This window comes from Tiliqua scincoides, chromosome 2 (assembly GCF_035046505.1).
Source record: "Tiliqua scincoides isolate rTilSci1 chromosome 2, rTilSci1.hap2, whole genome shotgun sequence".
Classification (NCBI taxonomy): domain Eukaryota; kingdom Metazoa; phylum Chordata; class Lepidosauria; order Squamata; family Scincidae; genus Tiliqua; species Tiliqua scincoides.
Window position 1 is genome coordinate 213,266,106 of NC_089822.1, and position 19,793 is coordinate 213,285,898.

The following is a 19,793-nucleotide window of genomic DNA, read 5'->3' on the forward strand; positions in this document are numbered from 1 at the left end:
TCATTTACCTGGGAGTCAGCCCCTTTGACTATTATGGGGCTTACTTGTGAGTTGACACACTTAGGATTGGGTATCAAGTCTGCCCTGCATGCTGATTGGGCAGCTAGAGAAGCCCGCAGAGTGAGTGAGAAGGAGGGAGGCAGGAGCAGGCAAGCGAGTCCGCTGAGGCCACCAGCCCAAGAACTGGCTGGCCTGGTGAAGGGTCCATGAAAGCCCCTTTTCCTGCCACAGTTGCCTGCAATTGCCCAAGGCGGCCCTCCCTGCCTTGTCTTCTGCCTTTTAGGGAAAGGGTGTTGGACCACAATCCTATCCACACTTACCTAAGAGTAAGCCCCATTGACTATAATGGGGCTTACTTCTGAGTAGACATATTGCCTAGGAGTGGGCTTTTGGTTGCACTCTTTTTTCTTAAATACAGGAGCAGGCAATTGGCACTTCTCCCCACCCCACTCCCTCCACAGGCATGCCCCCCCAAATCTTATAATCACAGTTAGGACCTCTCTTGCTGTACCTCCCTTCACTCCACTGCACCTTTCAGAATTTCCAGAATCACTTTCCTCACATTCTCTCCCCCCCCCAGCTGAATCCTGCACTTCTTTCAATCATGTGTCTTCATTGCCCCTCACCCCACTATGTGCTCAGTCTGACCTCACTTTGCCAGCACTTTCTGGCATTACACTTTAATAACAACATTTTTCCTCCTTTCCAGAATCACATATACTTCAAACTTCATACTATCCAAACTTCTTGTGAGTCTTTGGCTGCAATCCTAACCACACTTCCCTGAGAGTAAGCCCCATTGAACAAAATAGGACTTACTTCTGAGTAGACATGGTTAGGATTGTGCCCTTTGTCATGTAATGATTTAATTGTGTTAATTGTATTAATTAAAAAATTATTGGAATGTAGTAATTTAATGTAAGTAAAAAACTGGTAGTGTGCCTTGACAATTTTAGTGCCTTGTCAGTGTGCCGTGAGCTGAAAATGGCTGTGCTACAATATAGTAGATTTGTTTAAAGAATAAATTAAAACACTGTTTCCCAAACTGAGGATTGGGACACACCAGTGGGTCAAGATCTGATTGTTGGTGGGCTGTAAAACAGACAATTTGATAGCTGACAAGGAAAATGTATTAAGCCCTATGGAAAGCAAAATTGAGCTACACGTGTGTTTTCTCATGAGTCAGCAACTGTGCCTTGGCTTCTTTCAAAGACCAAAGGAGGATTACTAGGTCATCAGAATGGTCTCGCTCTAATGAATGTGGAGCTCAACAAATGCTCAAGAAGGTTCTCCTCCCCCACCATATCAAAAAGGATTAAAACAGAGACTTGAGTAGCTGGTAAGGTGAAACCTTTTTTTTTTTTTGTCTCATAAAGCTAAGTGGGTCCTACTAGAGTATTGTTTTTAAAAGTGGAACCCAGTGCTAAATCATTTCAGAACCACTGAATTAACAGTTTATGCTATAAATCTTAATTGTGAAATGAGTTTCTTAATTAACCATTGTTAATATTCCATGAGGAGTGTGATTTGCAAACATTTTATTCCTCATTAAATGTATCCCTCTTTAGCAGTTTTCATAGTGCTTTGCAAAAAGATTTCAAACTATTTGCAAGGGGGCAGATGTTGGGGGGGAGGGGAGGGAATACATTTCTGTTACTGAGCTAGCTAGGCCAATGCTTATACATTGTGACAAAACCAGAGGTAAAAATTAAAGTTGTTTTTTTACCTCTAGCTCATTTAAATGGTATGAGGCTTTTTTGCCAGAACTTTCACCCTCTGCAAACAGCTGAACACACACCGTCAGCAATGTCACTTGGGCATCCCAATCCTATGCAGACTGGGCTGCAAACTATAGCACTTTGCAGCAGTGGAACAGAGGGGCGGAATTGGACAGGGAAGCTGTGGGAGGGGATGGATTTGGCAGTGATGATGCACACCCAATTCTATCCTCCCTTTTGGCAGATTCCATCCCCACTTTCTCTCTCTGGACTTGTGCCAGCTAAAGCAAGTACTGGAGCAGCATCAATTAGGGTTTCAAACAGGTACAAAAAAAAAAAAAAGAATGAAAGTTTTGAGGGATAGTTTGTTTCACAGATGCTTTTGGCTATCCAGAAGCACACATTTAATGTTGAAAATATCTGTATACCAGCTCTGGGCACAACACTAATAAAAAGCAGGTTGCTTCAGCTTAGGATCTATTATTCCACTAGGAAGAGTGTCCAAATAGGATCAGATTTGCAGAAGAAAAATATATTTTTTCTAGAAAAAAACCTATTTTTTTGGAGGACAACCTCCGAATTATCAATGGTCTCCAGCAATGGGTTGTGACCTTTCATAATCTTGGGTTTTGAACAACAGACTTGGGATCTGAATTCACCCCTGAATAATAATATGTGGTGTAAGTTCAAGTTTATTTCACCCATGTTGATTTGTGATTTATATTCAAATTCAACAGTATTTGTTGAATTGAATCTATTGTTCAAAGGTCTTCTTTTTATACTTAAAATATTTTTAGAACATACATGGTCAGCTTTCAGTATATATGCCCCAAGTGATTTGGGCAATTAGAAGTTTATGGCAAGTGTAGATGGGAGCTTCTAACTCTTGGTTTTGTCATGGAGTCAAGCCCACATACCTTCCTGTGCTTGGTCCTTGATTCAGAATAGAGGAAAAACCATATCAAGGCTCTAGGATGAATAACACTCAAGAGTAATTTGGAATTGACTAGTGGGACAGTTGCCAAACAATATGACCACTGCTAACTTAGAGCGCAATCCTCACCCAGATTTGGGCCAGCACAAGTTCCTTGCACTGGCTCAGGAGGGTTGCAAACATGCCGTAAGGCAAGTTTGCGCCTCCTCAGGAGGAAGCAGCTTCGGCGCAAGGAGATGTGCCGACACATGGAGGCTGAATCCAGCCCCCGTAGCGGCTTCCCCACGAGTCTTGTGTCGACCCGGGGGAGGCAGGTGGAAGGTGTTCCTGGACAGGGGAAGGGTCCAGGGAAAGTGTTCCTGGACGGGGGAAGGGAGTGAGAGGCGGGGCTGGGATCTGGCAGATCCAACCCCCATTCACAGGGAGCAGTGGCGTCGCAAGAGGGGTGCGGGCTGCAACAGGTGACGCACGGGGGGGTGATGTGACCTGGGGGGAGGACGTGCTAACATCGCAGCTTCAGGAGCTACCTCCTTGTGCCTTACACCATTGGATGCGGAATGTCCAGCGGAATGCAATGCAAAAAACCAGAGTGAAATCGCTCCTTTCGTTCAAAAGTTATGGCCAAAGAACTGGAAGGAAAAAATGCATAGAGCCCTATAGAAAATGGAAGTGAGCCGTATCGCGTGTTTACTCGCAAATTGGCATACTTGCCATAGTCCGTCGGAAAGGGCAGGCTGAGAGGAATCCAACGACACCAGAATAGTCCCAATCCAGTGAATCCAGCCCCCAAAAAACACCCGAGAAGGAGGTCCCTGCCTCTCTCCCAGCTGCATCTATTGAGCCTGAAACGAAGCCACATGGCAGCGTTTACTCATGAGTAAGCAAACTTGCCTTAGTCCCTTGGAAAGGGCAGGCAGAGCAGACTCTAAGAACATCAGAATGGTCGTGATCCAATGAATGCAGCCCCCAAAATCACCCAAGAAAGAGGTTCCTTCCTCCCAGCTGCGAGCATGGAGCCCTATGGAAAACAAAGCAGCTTCATGGTTGCGTTTAGTCATGAGTAGGCAGGCGTGCCTTGGCTGGTGGTCAGGCCAAGCAAAGGGGAATGTGAGGACACCAGAATGGTCCTGATCCGATGGAGCTGGAGTGCAACAAATGCTCCAGAGGCAGCCCCCCCCCCCCCAAAAGAAGGACAAAAAAAGAGGCTTGAACTGGTAAGGGGAAGTTTTCTATTTTGCACTTGCAAAGCCAGGTGGGTCTTTATCTTGATATACCTGAAATAATAATGATAATAATAATAAATAATAATAAAAAATAACTAGGTATTTATATATGGCCTTTCTAGTCATCGGATTACTCCTCTGACTTTATTCAAGGCGGTTTAAATAGGCAGGTGTTTCTAAATCCCTCAAGGGGATTTTTACAATCATAGAGGTTCTCTCTTTCAAGAACCAACAACATTTCAGAATGGATCTTCCTGGTTTGGTCTCACTTCTGGTCTCCAGTTCTCCCACGCAGGCTGACAAGCAGCTCCATCTCTCACATGGAGGGCAGCCAAGATGCTTCTTGCTCACACCAAGAGCAGGTGGAATCACTCAGCTGGGCTTGTCAGCTGCTTCAAGGTCTCACCATTCTCAGCCATTTAGGGAGCTGCCGTGTCCTCGAACTGGCGACCTTCTGATGTTATCTTCAGGCTAATGGAGGCTCTACCCTCTAGAGCAGACCTCTAAATAGAAGTAAACTGGGCACTGGGGAGGGCTGGAAATCTCCCTGATTCTTTTTGGGGAGTGTTATTGCAGGCAGACTACAGGGTGAGCTCCATTGACCACTTTGGGACTTACTTCTGAGTAGACATGCATAGGCTTGAGCTCACAGGTTGCAATCCTACCCACACTTTCCTGAGAGTAAGCCCCATTGAGCACTATAGGACTTACTTCAGAGTAGATTCACTTGGTGGAACAGGACTGGCTCCCCCTTATTTATTTCAATTTAATTATTTATAATTATTTATTTTAATTTCCTTGATGATGTCACTTCTGGCCATGACATCACTTCCAATGGGTCCTGGACAGATTGTCATTCTAAAAAGTAGGTCCTGGTGCTAAAAGATTGAGAACTGCTGCATTAAAGTGTTAGTAAGTTGACATGTGTATGTGTGTGTGTGTGTGTGTGTGTGTGTGTGTGACTTTACAAGTTTTCAAAATCACTAAAATCAGAGTTTGGAGGAATAAGACCATCATGTTATATATCAATCAATGCGCAATTTCATGCAGAATGCAATGAAACAAACCACATTGAAATATCTGTGTTCTAACAAAAGGTACAGCCAAAAAACCAGTGGGGGCGGGGCGATGGTACATCACCACGCCCACCACCTGGGGCGTCGCCCTGCCCACTGCATGGGGTGATGTGCAGGCCTCCCACACCAGGTGACGCGAGTCCTAGTGATGCCACTGCCAGGGAGAACAGAGTGGCTTCAAGCCGCTTTGCTCTCCTTGGATTTGTGCCACCTCAAGAGGTGGCACAAGTCCAAGGAGATCCATGGGGCCAGCAGTAATGTTTCTCCTTACCTCTGGCTGAGCTGGTTTTTTCCACTATCCTGTGCTGGATTCAACGCAAGCCTCCTAGCTTGCCTGTTCCAGCGCAGGATAGGATTGTGCCCTTAGAGTCAGTTATGCAGTTATCTCTTTTCAACCTAGAAATATGTATTCCCAGTTTGATTTAGATAAAGTTCCATGCACGGTTCAATTGGGTTCATTCATCTGCCAGTGACTTCATCATGTCTGTGAGCTCAGCCCACCCATTACCTAAGCATGCTACTATTTGTCCCTCAGTTTAGCAGCATCTGATTCCCATGTTAGTCAGTGGATAATTATTGTACTGCCAGTTGCTACAGTGCAAATGCACACACAGAAATCAAAGGTTAACTGCTGATTACACAGGGCTAATTGCCTCATGTAGTACCTGCAGGCAGCATTTCACATCTGGTGGTCCAGTCACATCAACTATGTTGCTCTTGGATAAACTGTCTGATGACCACAGTCACATGTGGCCACATGTTCTGGCACAAGTGTACCACTGGTTCAAGCAGCTAGTGGCTGCCTTTGTCACAGAACACATCATGACCCCACTGAATATTTCTGTGCAGCCACACGAGCCATAAAATTGAGACTTCTGCTTTCCTGCCTTGTCCCCTCACCTCCTCGTAGGAAATATTTTGGAAGACCAGGCTGCTTTGCCATGGTGTCAGATAATGAAAAATTCTTCGGGCTTCTTCAGAAAACTGGTCCTTTGGTGCTGAACAACTGAAATTGAAGCTCATGGCTAGTTTCATGCTGTTTTAGAAAATTAGCTATCTGTCCTTCCTACTGTCTTGAGAATTTATTGTATTCAACCTGCTGGTTATTATACATTTTTTAATTTTCACAAGCTGCTTGAGCTACATAAATGGAGATACCAGTTTCTTAATGGTATGAGGAAAAGCAGAGTTTCAATAAAACAACCTCAGCAGGCACAATACGCCTGTAACTTGTGTGGCTCATCAGTTGTTATGAAACATGCAAAATGTTTTCCTTTTCCCATGAATATGGTTTGTCAGAAAAGTTAGTCAGAAAATGACCTTCAAAGAGGCCATTTCTAATAACAAATATGTGAATGCCATTCTACTGGGCATCCAGTTACATGTTGTCAGAAATGACCCTCGTAGACACATACCTGTACTTACTTATTATCTAGTTTTTATTAAAATCATTTGTTGCTAACCTTTCCATCATTGACAGTGGCATTCAGTAACAGATAATGCCAATAAAGATAAGTTAACAAAACTGTTAATTCAATACAGCAGAATACCAAACAGTGATCAGTAACAGCTATTTGTGCCCCTGTGTGTTTATGGGTGTACAATACTCTGATGTCAACATAAATATTACTTATGGAATTATTTTCTCATGCCTCTTTTCTACAATATTGGACTAGAATGTGTGGTTAGCAGTGAAGGAGTCATGACTGAATTCTAATCCACCAAAGAGATTTTACACTTATAGAGGATTCTGATTGATAAGGGATGTCAAAGTTCAAAATAGTAGCAACTCTTTCCTCCCACTCAACGTATTGTACTCCTAGAAAATTGTTTCCAGAGATTTTGGTCTCTACACACCAAATGTTGCTAGTTGTTTCTGTTCCTGTTCTGTATTTTACAATACAGGGAGGCCTTCCTATCCTCGGTTTCAGTTAACTGCGGATTGGATCCGTGGGTCCCCCCACATGCTCCTGGAGGGCTCCCCCGGTCCTCAGAATGCCTTATAAGGCATAAAACGTCACTTCTGGTTTCCCACCGGAAACAAAAGTTTTGTTTCCTGGCTGAAGTTTTTCTGGCCGAAACAGCCATTCTGAGATGTACACGGCCTTTATGGGGCTCAGAAAAGCCTCCAGAAGCAGGGACATCCCCGGCTATCCTTGGTTCCAGTTAATTGCAGAGCCCCTGCAGATACCATGGCACGCTTGTACTATTTGAAATTGTGAGAACTTCTGACTTGCATTAGAAGAGCAGCTTCAAGGTATTGCATGCTGTCTTCAGACATTAAATTCCCTTTGATCCTTTCTCACACAGTGAGAATAATTGGCATTGTGTATGATTGCTAGCTGTAGAATTCCCTGTGTCTAGGTTAAGTAAGTGTGGGTTAATTCAGTTGAACGCCTTCACCCACCTCTCTGTTTTCCTTTTACTGTCAAATTATACAGTTGTGCCATTCGCCTTTACACTGCGTTCTGACCTGAACATGATTGTTTTTCCCCTAGTGTGTATATTACATGTGTTTTCAAAAACACTGCTTAGTAACATCCAGCAGGGTTTTTCTTTGGTTCTTACCCATGAAGACAGACACACACACACCCCATAATAAACTGTGTCACATCAAGTTCATCATCACTTCACTGACAATGCAAAAAACTCAGCTTAAAAATCAGATATGCAAACAAGTGAAATATTTCACTCAGTCCTAGCATTGTCTTGTAAGGAATGTACCTTTAAATAGTAAGTGTAATTAGTCATAACTCACCATGATAAGAACAATAAAACAACTAATACAATTCCTCACTCCAGAAAAGTTTAGTGTCATGTGGCTACTCATTAACATCTCAACCTTACAAACAAAACAAAAAGCATTATTGTAGAACTACTTCTAACTGGAATCCAAGCATGAACTTATTTTTCACAAAGGCAAAAAACCCTGCAAAGTTTTGCCTTAATTTCAATACATAAAATCCTGAATACTTACAACAGGAACTTACAAACATATTTTATTGCTATTAAATGAATGTAGATGCCCTTTGGTTTATTGACAAGAGTCAGAAAGGGAAACAAGTTCATACAAGTTTTTTCTTTGTGCCATTTCTCATGTATGCAGCATTTGAGTTTTGTCATGTGGTTACTAATTAATGTTCTTAAAATTTTTATGGTATACTATCTTATGTTTCCATGCAGCCATACAATAGGATGAATGGATGAACAGACAGACTTATGGCTCATGCTTGAATGACTGAGCATTAGGTATTCTTTCAATATGTTTTAACATTTTGGTCTCATACAAGCTGTATCAGTGAAATAGTTGGAAGTTTTTGTGCTAGACATTTTAGGTGCCTATACCCATACAGAAGCGTGGATGACTTCTTTAGTAGACTTGAGAATTGTATGTGAAATTGAAAGGTGGGACCTTGGAATTTCCATGCAATGTCATTGCCCAATTAAAGTAGCAGTTATAGGAGATGGCCTATGCGAACACTCCAGTTATCTGTAGATTCTAATGCTGATAGAAATATATTACAATTTGACTTTGGTGGGCAAGGTAACTAAACCTCAACCATTAGGGAACCTGCCAACTGCTTCATCTACACAGGCCTTTGATGTCAACCTGTTAAAATTGCCTTTCTAGTGACCTTCCCCTTTGTCTGCTGTTAATGAATTAGCCCAGCAGAATAGTAAGGCACCTGAAGGTTAAAAGACAGTAAGAGTTTGCTTTATTCGTATGATTTCCTTAGGAGGATATAAAAAAGAGCACTTTAACTCTGATCTTTCATGCAGAGAACTAGATACATCTTGATTATATTCACATCCCTCCTTACAGACTAGAGAGTGAGGCTCACTTAATCAAGTCTTATTTGATCTTTAAAATCACAGAGAAATGTCACTGGCATACCTGGAGGGGGGCAAAGGGGCAAAATCCCCGGGCGCCGTCTCGCTCCCCCTCCGCCAGAGGAGAAGTGCCCAGGAGCGCTGTGGGGAGGCAACAAGAAACTGCCTGTAAAGGAGGAGGGGAGGGCACCCTGGATACATAGCGCAATGGGAGTCATGATTCCCGTCATGCTGACACTCTAGGGTGCCCGTCTCCTCTGGTGAAGGGGGGAAGGCGCCTTGGAGACAATACGACAGGAGTCACGATTCCCATTGCAATGAAGCTCTAGGACACCTGTATCCTCTACTCTGGAGGAGGGGCTAGGGTGCCCTGGAGATGCAGCGCAACAGGAGTCACGATTCCCATCATGTCGATGCTCTAGCGCGCCCGTTTCCTCTCCTCCTATGAAGGAGGAGAGGAGGGGGGTGGCCCAGTCCAGCACTGAGGTGCTGCTGGAGCGGCAGTTTCTCGCTGTCATTCCACAGCACTCCTGGTAGCCCCTCCTCCAACTCCAAGGGCATCCCTCAGAGGCGGAGGGGAAGCATGCCACTTCCCAAGCCCTGACAAAGCCTTCCACGCTGCTTGTAAGTGGCATAAAGGTCTCCATTGCAGTGGTCTGCTGCTTCCAGCAGCCTCAAAGCGCTCCAGTGGAGACCTATGTGCCGTTTACAAGCAGTGCAGAAAACTGTCAGCTGCCTCCTTTTTTTTCTTTTGAAAAAAAGGGGGAACAGAGGAGGCAGCTGTGTGGAAGTAATTGAGGTGACAATGATGTCACCACAATTACTTCCTGGTCAGGGGCGGGGGGAAAATGGGGTGTGAGAGGTGGAAAATGGGGGTTTGCCCTGGGCATGGGGACCCTCAGGAGCTCCACTGAGAAATGTTCTTTCAACTACTGCTGGTAGTTTGTTTTTACTGTTCATTAAAAATGTATTAGTACTATTATTTTAACAATAGGCATCTGTTTTTGTAAAACTATTCCATAATATTTTGCCCTAGGCTGTTCTTTCTTGTTCTGTTCAAATGAAAGGTGAGCAAGAAGGGTGGAGCATGCAAGGAATTGGGGAGAAAGGCAACAGTGTGATCAAAGCATTCATGGGGAGAAGTGGGTTTACTGGACACTTAAGTGCACTGTCTAACTCAGTTCTCTCCCTCACTGACCTCTTGAGGGATGAAATAGTACTAATACATTTTTAATGTCATTGTCACCTCAATTACTTTCACGCAGCTACCTTCTTTTTTTCAAAGGGGGAACAGGAAGCAACCGAGGCCCCGGCTAATAAGTCTAATAAATCAACTGTGCAATTATTATTTTCAATGATAAAAAATGAGGGACTTCTGATGCAATCCTGTTTGCTTACCTGGAAAGGTTGATACATGGTAGAAACAACCTATCCTTAAAAGCAATGTATCAGGGAGTCAGAAGTATACCCTGCCTTCTCCCTCAGCTGTCATGGATGAAGATTGCACATGCACCCCTGTTGCCTGGCCTTCTTGTGCAGGCATTATCATTAGCCCTGCTGCATCACATTAATTGGAAAAACCTATTGGGCAGTTTTATTCGAATGGGCCAGTGCACTGGAAGAACACACGTTCTGCCTGCGGAAGTGCCAGTTCACCAGCATTTGTTGCTTATTGTCAGTCCTTTAAATCTGCTGCTGCATTTTTAAGTCTTGAGCATTAGGAAATTATTTTATTTGTTCCCAAAGTTTGAGGTGGAAAGGTTTTGCTTAAATACAAGAAACAATAAAAGTCAGCCAATGCATACTTTGCCATCATTTTTAAAGCAACTGTTTCTTCATCCTTCATCAACTATAGTATAAAATTCACACACACACACATAAAATGAATAGGTTGTCAAAAGACATTTTACTGCCAGATATTTTGATTTAAATGTCTTCAGAGATAATTGTAGCTCTGTTGAATTCAGAGCTCCCTAACAAAAGATTCAAGTTAAAGTTTTCCAACCAATGTTATATTGATATTATATGGCACTTTTCTGAAACATCAAAAGGCTTTTAGAAAGTATGATGTGGGAGTATATGAGCAGACCTTTTCAGTAAAATGTAGCTTTAAACAATTTCTTTAAGCTATGCTAGTTGAACAATTTTTCCAGTGAAGTCATATGCAATTTTCTTTAATTAGGGTGCAGAAATGAAGCTTGGCTTAAATTTTATTAGGAAAAATACAATAGTAATCTATGAGTTGCTTTTTTTTTAATGCTTTACCCAATAAAATGTTCAATAGTTTGCCAATCTGCATAATTAGCATTTTTCCATTGTCTTTCCTGTTAGTTTTCTATATATACATTTACATCAATGGAAGGCAGCAAGTATTTCTTCCATATTTTGGGATTCAGCATGAATGTGTCTCATATAAGAAGGAAAAATCTATTGGGGAGCATCACACTATATTGTTTTATCCATTTTATGGATAGTGAACCCACTTTTTCAATATTCATTGAAACAACATGGTACAATATTAATGGTATAATAATTCCATTGTATACAGTTAGTTTTCATAACCACTGGAGTTAAGTTCCTGGAAAACCCTGCAGTTAAGAAAACTGTGGTTATTGAATCATGGATCCTATGGACCAGTGGTTCTCACGTATTTAGCACCAGAACCCACTTTTTATCTGTCAGGACCCATTGAAAGTGATGTCAAGACTGGAAGTGACATCATCAAGCAGGAAAATTTTTAACAATCCTAGGCTGCAATCATTCCCACACTGACCCAGGAGTAAGTTTCATTTACTACCATTGTTAAAATATATAGTAGCTTTTTAAAAGTACAGGTCTGTAACATGTCCTCAAATGCAGTCACAGACCATGGTAGCATCAAGTCTAATATATTAAAAATAAAATATTGAAATGGATGGTGACTCACCTGAAATTGGCTCGCGACCCACCTAGTTGGTCCCGACCCACAGTTTGAGAAACAGTGCTATGGGCAAAATAGGGTTAGGTTCCCATGGACCCTCTTCGTTGAACTTTATGAACCTGAATTTTTCTTTAAACTTCGTGGGCTCGGTGATAGCAAGGAGGCCTCAGCATCTTGGTAAAACACATTTATTAGCTCTACACTTTGCAGCTATTGTTGACATTGAAACCAGTTAGAATTTCAGTTAGCACTTAGCACTTAACTGAAACTTGTTAAGCCATTTCTGCCCAATGTTGCATATACACAACAGGGATCAAATGTGTACACCTATGGGCTGTGTCTGAGGCTTCTCAGGCTTCTTTTGGCTGCTGTGAATAGGTGTGAAGAGACCACTTATGTGGTGAGATGGGTTACACTTTTATCACAGAGTGTATGGAGTGTACTTTTATAACAGAGTGTACGGAGTCCACGGATTATTAAGATTTACTGTATAAGTATGGGAGTATATTGGGTTTGCATAGGAGCATATTTTCCAGTATGACTTTTTGGCTAATACAATAAAAGTTTTCCTGTTGAGTGCTGAAAAACAAATGGCTGATATGTATGGGGCTTTAGAATTCAGAAAATTTTAGTATTTGAGAATTTAGATTGTGTGTCAAAGAAAAAAAAAGATAATATGTAGTTCCTGAATTTACATAAGTGTGTTTTTAGCTAGTAAAGGAATGTATTTCTAAATGAAGTTGCCGAAGTGATCTAATGGAAGTACCATGTGAGAGGACAAACTGTTTCTGTCCCAATTTAGTCTGCCCTCTGCAGAGGAATGGATTCTGTAATACTGGACAAGAAGACACTGAGGCAGCATTGACCAATTACAAATAAGCTTTACTAAATAAATTCATTAATTCTAAAAGCTCCAAGCTAGATGCAGTTTTCTAAAGACCAATCAGTGACAGTGAATAAAAAACCATTTTATAGCAAAAGGTAATTAAGGGCCCTAATCCATCTCATTCATGCTCAGAGTCAAAGTCTTTCCTTTCCACTTCTCTACAGATACAACACTGAGATGATCTCGCAACTTAAATTGGGAGAACACATGATGGCAGAGTCCTCACTCTCTCAAGGCTGTCCAAAATCCACTGAGAGTCATTACTCAATCCTGATTGGGAAGATAGTGGTGGAGACTTCTGTCTCTGCTCCCCTTGCGTTGACCATTTTCATGGGGCATTACCTCTGGATAGAGCTTTTCTTCTGGGTTATCTGTCTCCTGGCTTGGAAATTCCATTTCAGCTTGACTCTCTTGAATCGGGGGTGGGATACACAAGACTTTTTCCATGCCACATTCCTCCTACTATCTTTACATACCTTTGGGTTAAATTATTGTCCTTGGTGTCCTGGTGTGCCTGCAACTTTTACTTACCTTGATGTCTCTTGGCCTGGATGAAGTACCTCTGGTTTTGAGAGGCCTCACTGTTGCTACTGATAATTGGTCTCTTCCAACACTGGTCACCTTTGATAGTCTGTATTTTTTAGCCATTCTTTGTCAACTATTAATCTTTTCTCTGTCCAGGCAGCTGACCTTTCATTCTTTCTCTCCCTTTTCAATTAATAACATTCTAAAGGAAGGGGGTGTGAAATCTTTTTACTCACTAAATACAACATAAATAAAAGTAACAAAGCATCATAAGTTGTAACATAATAAAAATAATTTGGAACTGTGTTTTAGAAAATGGCAGTTCTGATGCTCATGCATGGAACACCATGCAGATGTCTCTGTGGTATTCCATCAAGGATAACTATTCACAGTTAAATGTTGAATGGTGTGGGATGCTTTTAGTAGGTAGTTTAGGAGGAACAAATTTTCAAGCTTGAAGAAAGAAAAAGACAATTTGAAAAACTAGCAAATGCAGTTTTTTAAGAACAACCAAAGTTACAGCCCAATCCTGAAGGCGTGTTGATGCTGGAATAATTGTTGTGGTTCCATAAGGCATTTTCCAGCTATTGCCAAAATTGACACACCAGAAGCAGCAAGTGGTTGACTCTGCATAGCAGCTGACACTGGGTGCCCGCAACCCCAGGTAGGATCATGCAGACAGGAGGCGGGAGGTGGAATAGAGGTAGAATGGGGAGGCAACAGGGGTGGGGATGAGAGTGGATTAGGCCCACAAAGGGGGTGGGTTCAGTGACAGCAGCACCCACCAAGTCCTAACCCCCTTCGCAGGCCCAATCCACCTACACGGGTCCATGCAAATCTGCACCAGTAACCCACCAGGCCGGCAGGAGCTTACCCTGGGGGAAGGGAACAAATGTTCCCAGAGGCTTCCAGAGACCAAAACTCCCCTGCAGGATGCAACAGATGCCACATTGGCACCGCAACATTGTGGTTTTAGGTAGGTTTGGGCTGTTAAAAACTATAAATATAAGCATATTTATAAAAGGCACAATCTGATCCACAATAGATATCATGCTCATTCATGGAAAATTTGTATAGGCACAACAGATCCCAGTTTTCCCTTTTTTTATCTATGTACATGTGCGGGCAGAGCATTAAGTCATTGCAGGGAGCAGGAGCTCTGTGCTAACCCCTGCTAACTGGGCGAAGAACCTTTAAGCCATGGTTCTGTTATATTAAATGGGGAAGAACACCTATTCAGTTCAGCATGACATCTTTTCTGGTGGCCATTTACTGGTCTGATTGTTAGACTGTGATCCCTTAGGGACAGGGAACCATATAAAAATGCATGTTGGTGTGTGTACTGAATATAAGAACATAAGAACAGCCCCACTGGATCAGGCCATAGGCCCATCTAGTCCAGCTTCCTGTATCTCACAGCAGCCCACCAAATGCCCCAGGGAGCACACCAGATAACAAGAGACCTCATCCTGGTACCCTCCCTTGCATCTGGCATTCTGACATAACCCATTTCTAAAATCAGGAGGTTGCGCATACACATCATGGCTTGTACCCCGTAATGGATTTTTCATCCAGAAACTTGTCCAATCCCCTTTTAAAGGCGTCTAGGCTAGACGCCAGCACCACATCCTGTGGCAAGGAGTTCCACAGACCGACCACACGCTGAGTAAAGAAATATTTTCTTTTGTCTGTCCTAACCCGCCCAACACTCAATTTTAGTGGATGTCCTCTGGTTCTGGTATTATGTGAGAGTGTAAAGAGCATCTCCCTATCCACTCTGTCCATCACCTGCATAATTTTGTAAGTCTCAATCATGTCCCCTCTCAGGCGTCTCTTTTCTAGGCTGAAGAAGCCCAAACGCCGTAGCCTTTCCTCATAAGGAAAGTGCCCCAGCCCCGTAATCATCTTAGTCGCTCTCTTTTGCACCTTTTCCATTTCCACTATGTCTTTTTTGAGATGTGGCGACCAGAACTGGACACAATACTCCAGGTGTGGCCTTACCATCGATTTGTACAACAGCATTATAATATTAGCCGTTTTGTTCTCAATACCCTTCCTAATGATCCCAAGCATAGAATTGGCCTTCTTCACTGCGGCCGCACATTGGGTTGACACTTTCATCGACCTGTCCACCACCACCCCAAGATCTCTCTCCTGATCTGTCACAGACAGCTCAGAACCCATCAGCCTATATCTAAAGTTTTGATTTTTTGCCCCAATGTGCATGACTTTACACTTACTGACATTGAAGCGCATCTGCCATTTTGCTGCCCATTCCGCCAGTCTGGAGAGATCTTTCTGGAGCTCCTCACAATCACTTCTGGTCTTCACCACTCGGAAAAGTTTGGTGTCATCTGCAAACTTAGCCACCTCACTGCTCAAGCCTGTCTCCAGGTCATTTATGAAGAGGTTGAAAAGCACCGGTCCCAGGACAGATCCTTGGGGCACACCGCTTTTCACCTCTCTCCATTGTGAAAATAGCCCATTGACACCCACTCTCTGCTTCCTGGCCTCCAACCAGTTCTCAATCCATGAGAGGACCTGTCCTCTGATTCCCTGACTGTGGAGTTTTTTCAGTAGCCTTTGGTGAGGTACCATGTCGAACGCCTTCTGAAAGTCCAGATATATAATGTCCACGGGTTCTCCCACATCCACATGCCTGTTGATCTTTTCAAAGAATTCTATAAGGTTTGTGAGGCAAGACTTACCCTTACAGAAGCCATGCTGACTCTCCCTCAGCAAGGCCTGTTTGTCTATGTGTTTTGAGATCCTATCTTTGATGAGGCATTCCACCATCTTACCCGGTATGGATGTTAGGCTGACCGGCCTATAGTTTCCCGGGTCCCCCCTCTTTCCCTTTTTAAAGATCGGTGTGACATTTGCTATCCTCCAATCTTCTGGCACCGTGGCCGTTTTGAGGGACAAGTTGCATACCTTAGTCAAGAGATCTGCAACTTCATTCTTCAATTCCTTAATAACTCTTGGGTGGATGCCATCAGGGCCCGGTGACTTATTGATCTTTAATTTATCAATGAGGTCTGAAACATCTTCTCTTTTAACCTCTATCTGACTTAACTCCTCGGTCAGGAAGGGCCGTTCGGGCAGTGGTATCTGCCCGAGGTCTTCTGCCGTGAAGACAGATGCAAAGAACTCATTTAATTTCTCTGCCATCTCTTAAGTCTCCTTTTATGTCGCCTTTCCCTCCCTCACCATCCAGAGGGCCAACCGCTTCTCTGGCGGGTTTCCTGCTTCTAACATATTTGAAGAAGCTTTTATTATTCCCCTTAATGTTGCTGGCCATGCGTTCCTCATAGTCTCGCTTGGCCTCCCATATCACCTTCTTACATTTCTTTTGCCAAAGTTTATGTTCCTTTTTATTCTCCTCATTAGGGCAAGACTTCCATTTACGGAAGAAAGCTTCCTTGCCCTTCACAGCCTCTCTAACTTGGCTAGTTAGCCATACGGGCACCCTCCTGGATTTAGTGGAACCCTTCTTTCTTTGCGGTATACACCTTTGCTGGGCCTCTATTACTGTTGTTTTAAGCAGCCTCCATGCACTCTGGAGAGATTGGACTCTTTTTACCCTCCCTTTCAACCTCCTTCCAACCAGCCTCCTCATTTGAGGGAAGTCCGCCCGTCGGAAGTCTAGGGTTTTTGTTAGATTTGCCTGGTATTCTTCCCCCAATGTGCATGTCAAAACGGATCGCAGCATGATCACTGTTCCCCAATGGCTCAGTAACATTTACATCTCTAATCAGGTCCTGCGTACCACACAATATTAAATCCAGAGTCACCTGCCCTCTGGTGGGCTCCGTGACTAGCTGCTCCGTGACTAGCTCCGTGACTAGCTCCGTGACTCCGTGACTAGCTCCGTGACTAGCTCCGTGACATGGGGGACTAATTGAAGTCCCCCATGATTACAACCCTGTCCCTCCTTGTCACCTCCCTGATCTGTTTCCTCATTTCAAGGTCCCCATCCGATTTCTGGTCTGGAGGACGATAGCACGCCCCCAGTATTACATCGCTGCACAAGCCTGGTAATTTAACCCACAGAGATTCTACGGTGGAGTCGGACCCACCTTCAATCTCTACTTTGCTGGATTCTATCCCTTCCTTAACATAAACGGCCACCCCACCTCCAACACGCCCCTGCCTGTCCCTCCTGTAGAGTTTATAGCCTGGGATTGCGGTATCCCACTGATTCTCCGCATTCCACCAGGTTTCCGTTATGCCCACTATGTCAATGTTTTCCCTAGTTACCAGACATTCCAGTTCTCCCACCTTTGCTCGTAGACTTCGGGCATTCGCATAAAAGCATTTGTACACGGAATGCCCCAGGATGGGCTGCTTATTTGCTCCTTTGTCCCCACATCCTCTCATTGTGCCAAACCGTCTATCACATCCCATCACGCTACCTTTCCCAATTTCTTCTCCTACTCTGCCTTTGTCTTGTCGTTCTCTAACCTCCCCATCCTCATCCCATAGGGATGAGGAGTTCCGAACCGGATGCCCCTCGGCTCATGTCGGCTTTCCCCCAGGGATCAGTTTAAAAGCTGCTCTGCCACCTTTTTAATGTTATGTGCCAGCAGTCTGGTTCCGTTCTGGTTCAAGTGGAGCCCGTCCCTCTTGTACAGGCCCCGCTTGTCCCAAAACGTTCCCCAATGCCTAACAAATCTAAACCCCTCCTCCCTACACCACCGTCTCATCCATGCATTGAGACCCCTGATCTCCGCCTGCCTAGCTGGCCCTGTGCGTGGAACAGGTAGCACTTCAGAGAACGCTACCTTTGAGGTCCTGGCTTTCAGCTTCCTGCCTAAAAGCCTAAATTTGGCCTCCAGGACCTCCCAGCTACACTTGCCCACGTCGTTGGTGCCGACATGCACCACAACCGCTACCTCTCCCCCAGCACTGTCTACCAGCCTGTCTAGACAAGAAGTGATGTCCGCAACCTTCGCACCAGGCAGGCAAGTCACCATGCGGTCCTCACATCCGTCGCAAACCCCCCTCTCTATGTTTCTAATAATCGAATCCCCCACTACAAGAAGCCCCTGACCCCCCTCCTGCCGAGGAGTATCCTGAGTGCGTTCGGATATGGGCCCATCCCCTGGAGAAGGGGTCCCCCCTAGGGGATTGTTTCCTTCCTTTCCAGGATGACGTCCTCCAGCCCCGAGACTTCCCACCCAGGCAGCTGAGGAGCTGCACGCCTGAGGTTGGGATGAAGCCTGATCATCCCCGTAAGTCTCCCCACGGTCCTCCTCTGCCTGCCTGTGCTTCTCCAGGTCGCCCACCAAGGCTTCAAGGGAGCGGACGCGTTCCCTGAGACCCTGGAGCTCCTTGCACCGAGGACACACCCATGACTTATGCCCCAGAGGCATATAATCATACATGTGGCACTCCATGCAGAACACTGGATAGCCCCCACCCTGCTGCTGGCTGTCTGACTGCATAGCTTTTTTGTTGTTGTTGTTTTATTTAGGGGTACTTTTAAAAACCCTACACTGGTTAGCAGCCCACTTCTCAAGGGAAGAGGAAGGGCAGTGTATGGGGCCCTGGCCTCCTCGCCCTGCTGCTGAACTCGCCCAGATGCTAAACTCTCGGTTTACCTGGCACTTAGTTCCCAGAGGCACTTGGGGTCCCAGAGGCCACACGCGTCTGCAGAAAAAAGACACTGCTTTGGGAATTTTTTGGGAATTTTACTGCTTTGGGAATTTTTTTGTTGAAAAGGTATATAAATCTTTACACATTTTATATTAAAAATAATAACTTACTTTGAGTGGAGGTAGAGGCTGGGTGGGAATATGAGTGGTCTGCTCTTATTTTTCCTAACAGTCAAATGCATTGCCTGTGATGCAGGGAAAGGTGATCTGGAGCTGTAAATGCTTCCCCCCCTTCTTCCTCCAACAGCCCTGGGGGGGGGGGGAAAGTGGCTGCTGCTGCCACGATTTTCTTCTGACTCACTTTCAGTAAGCTGCAAGAGAATCTGAGTGGCGGGTGGGAGAGAACAGCAGACAGGTGGACTTGGGGGTTTCATCAATTCAGTACCCCTCCAGCTTTACCACTCTAAACTAAGGTTTTTGGACAGGCCAGCCTTTGGGGGGCAGTGCTCAGCTGAAAATTCTACATGAGAAGGTGATACTCCTGCAGTAGACCTGATCATGCCCAAAAACTATCGCAGAAAATATACTGTCTATATCTTAAGAACATAAGAACAGCCCCACTGGATCAGGCCATAGGCCCATCTAGTCTAGCTTCCTGTATCTCACAGCGGCCCACCAAATACCCCAGGAACCACACCAGATAACAATCGTGGCATATAAGTTCATCCTACTCGGTATTTCTCAACTTTGCTCAGTTATGTGAATCCAGAGGAAAAAGCAGAAAGTAATTTACACTGATTCAGTATGCATTAGTGATGATAACCTTATGCTGTGTGAATTATAGATTGGGAGACACACTTTATCTAGAGAGCCATAAAGTGAGGGTTTCCAGCTATTAAAAAGATGAAAATGCAATTAAGTAAAAAATAAGGACATACAGAAGTATTATAGTACACATGAGACACAAATCTGCTGAGGATGTCTGATCATTTAGTTTGGGGAAAGAATTTGAATGAAGGAACAACCTTACTTAAGCACTGCATTCTATATATTTAAAGGTAATGCAGTCTAACAAATCAAACA

The 19,793-nt window shown here is 44.1% G+C and overlaps 1 protein-coding gene across 1 annotated transcript in view; it reads left to right on the forward strand.

The window, feature by feature from the left end:
• SYN2 (synapsin II) overlaps positions 1-19,793 on the forward strand; it is a 256,351-nt gene that overhangs the window by 182,338 nt on the left and 54,220 nt on the right. The gene's annotated exons all lie outside the window — the stretch shown is intronic.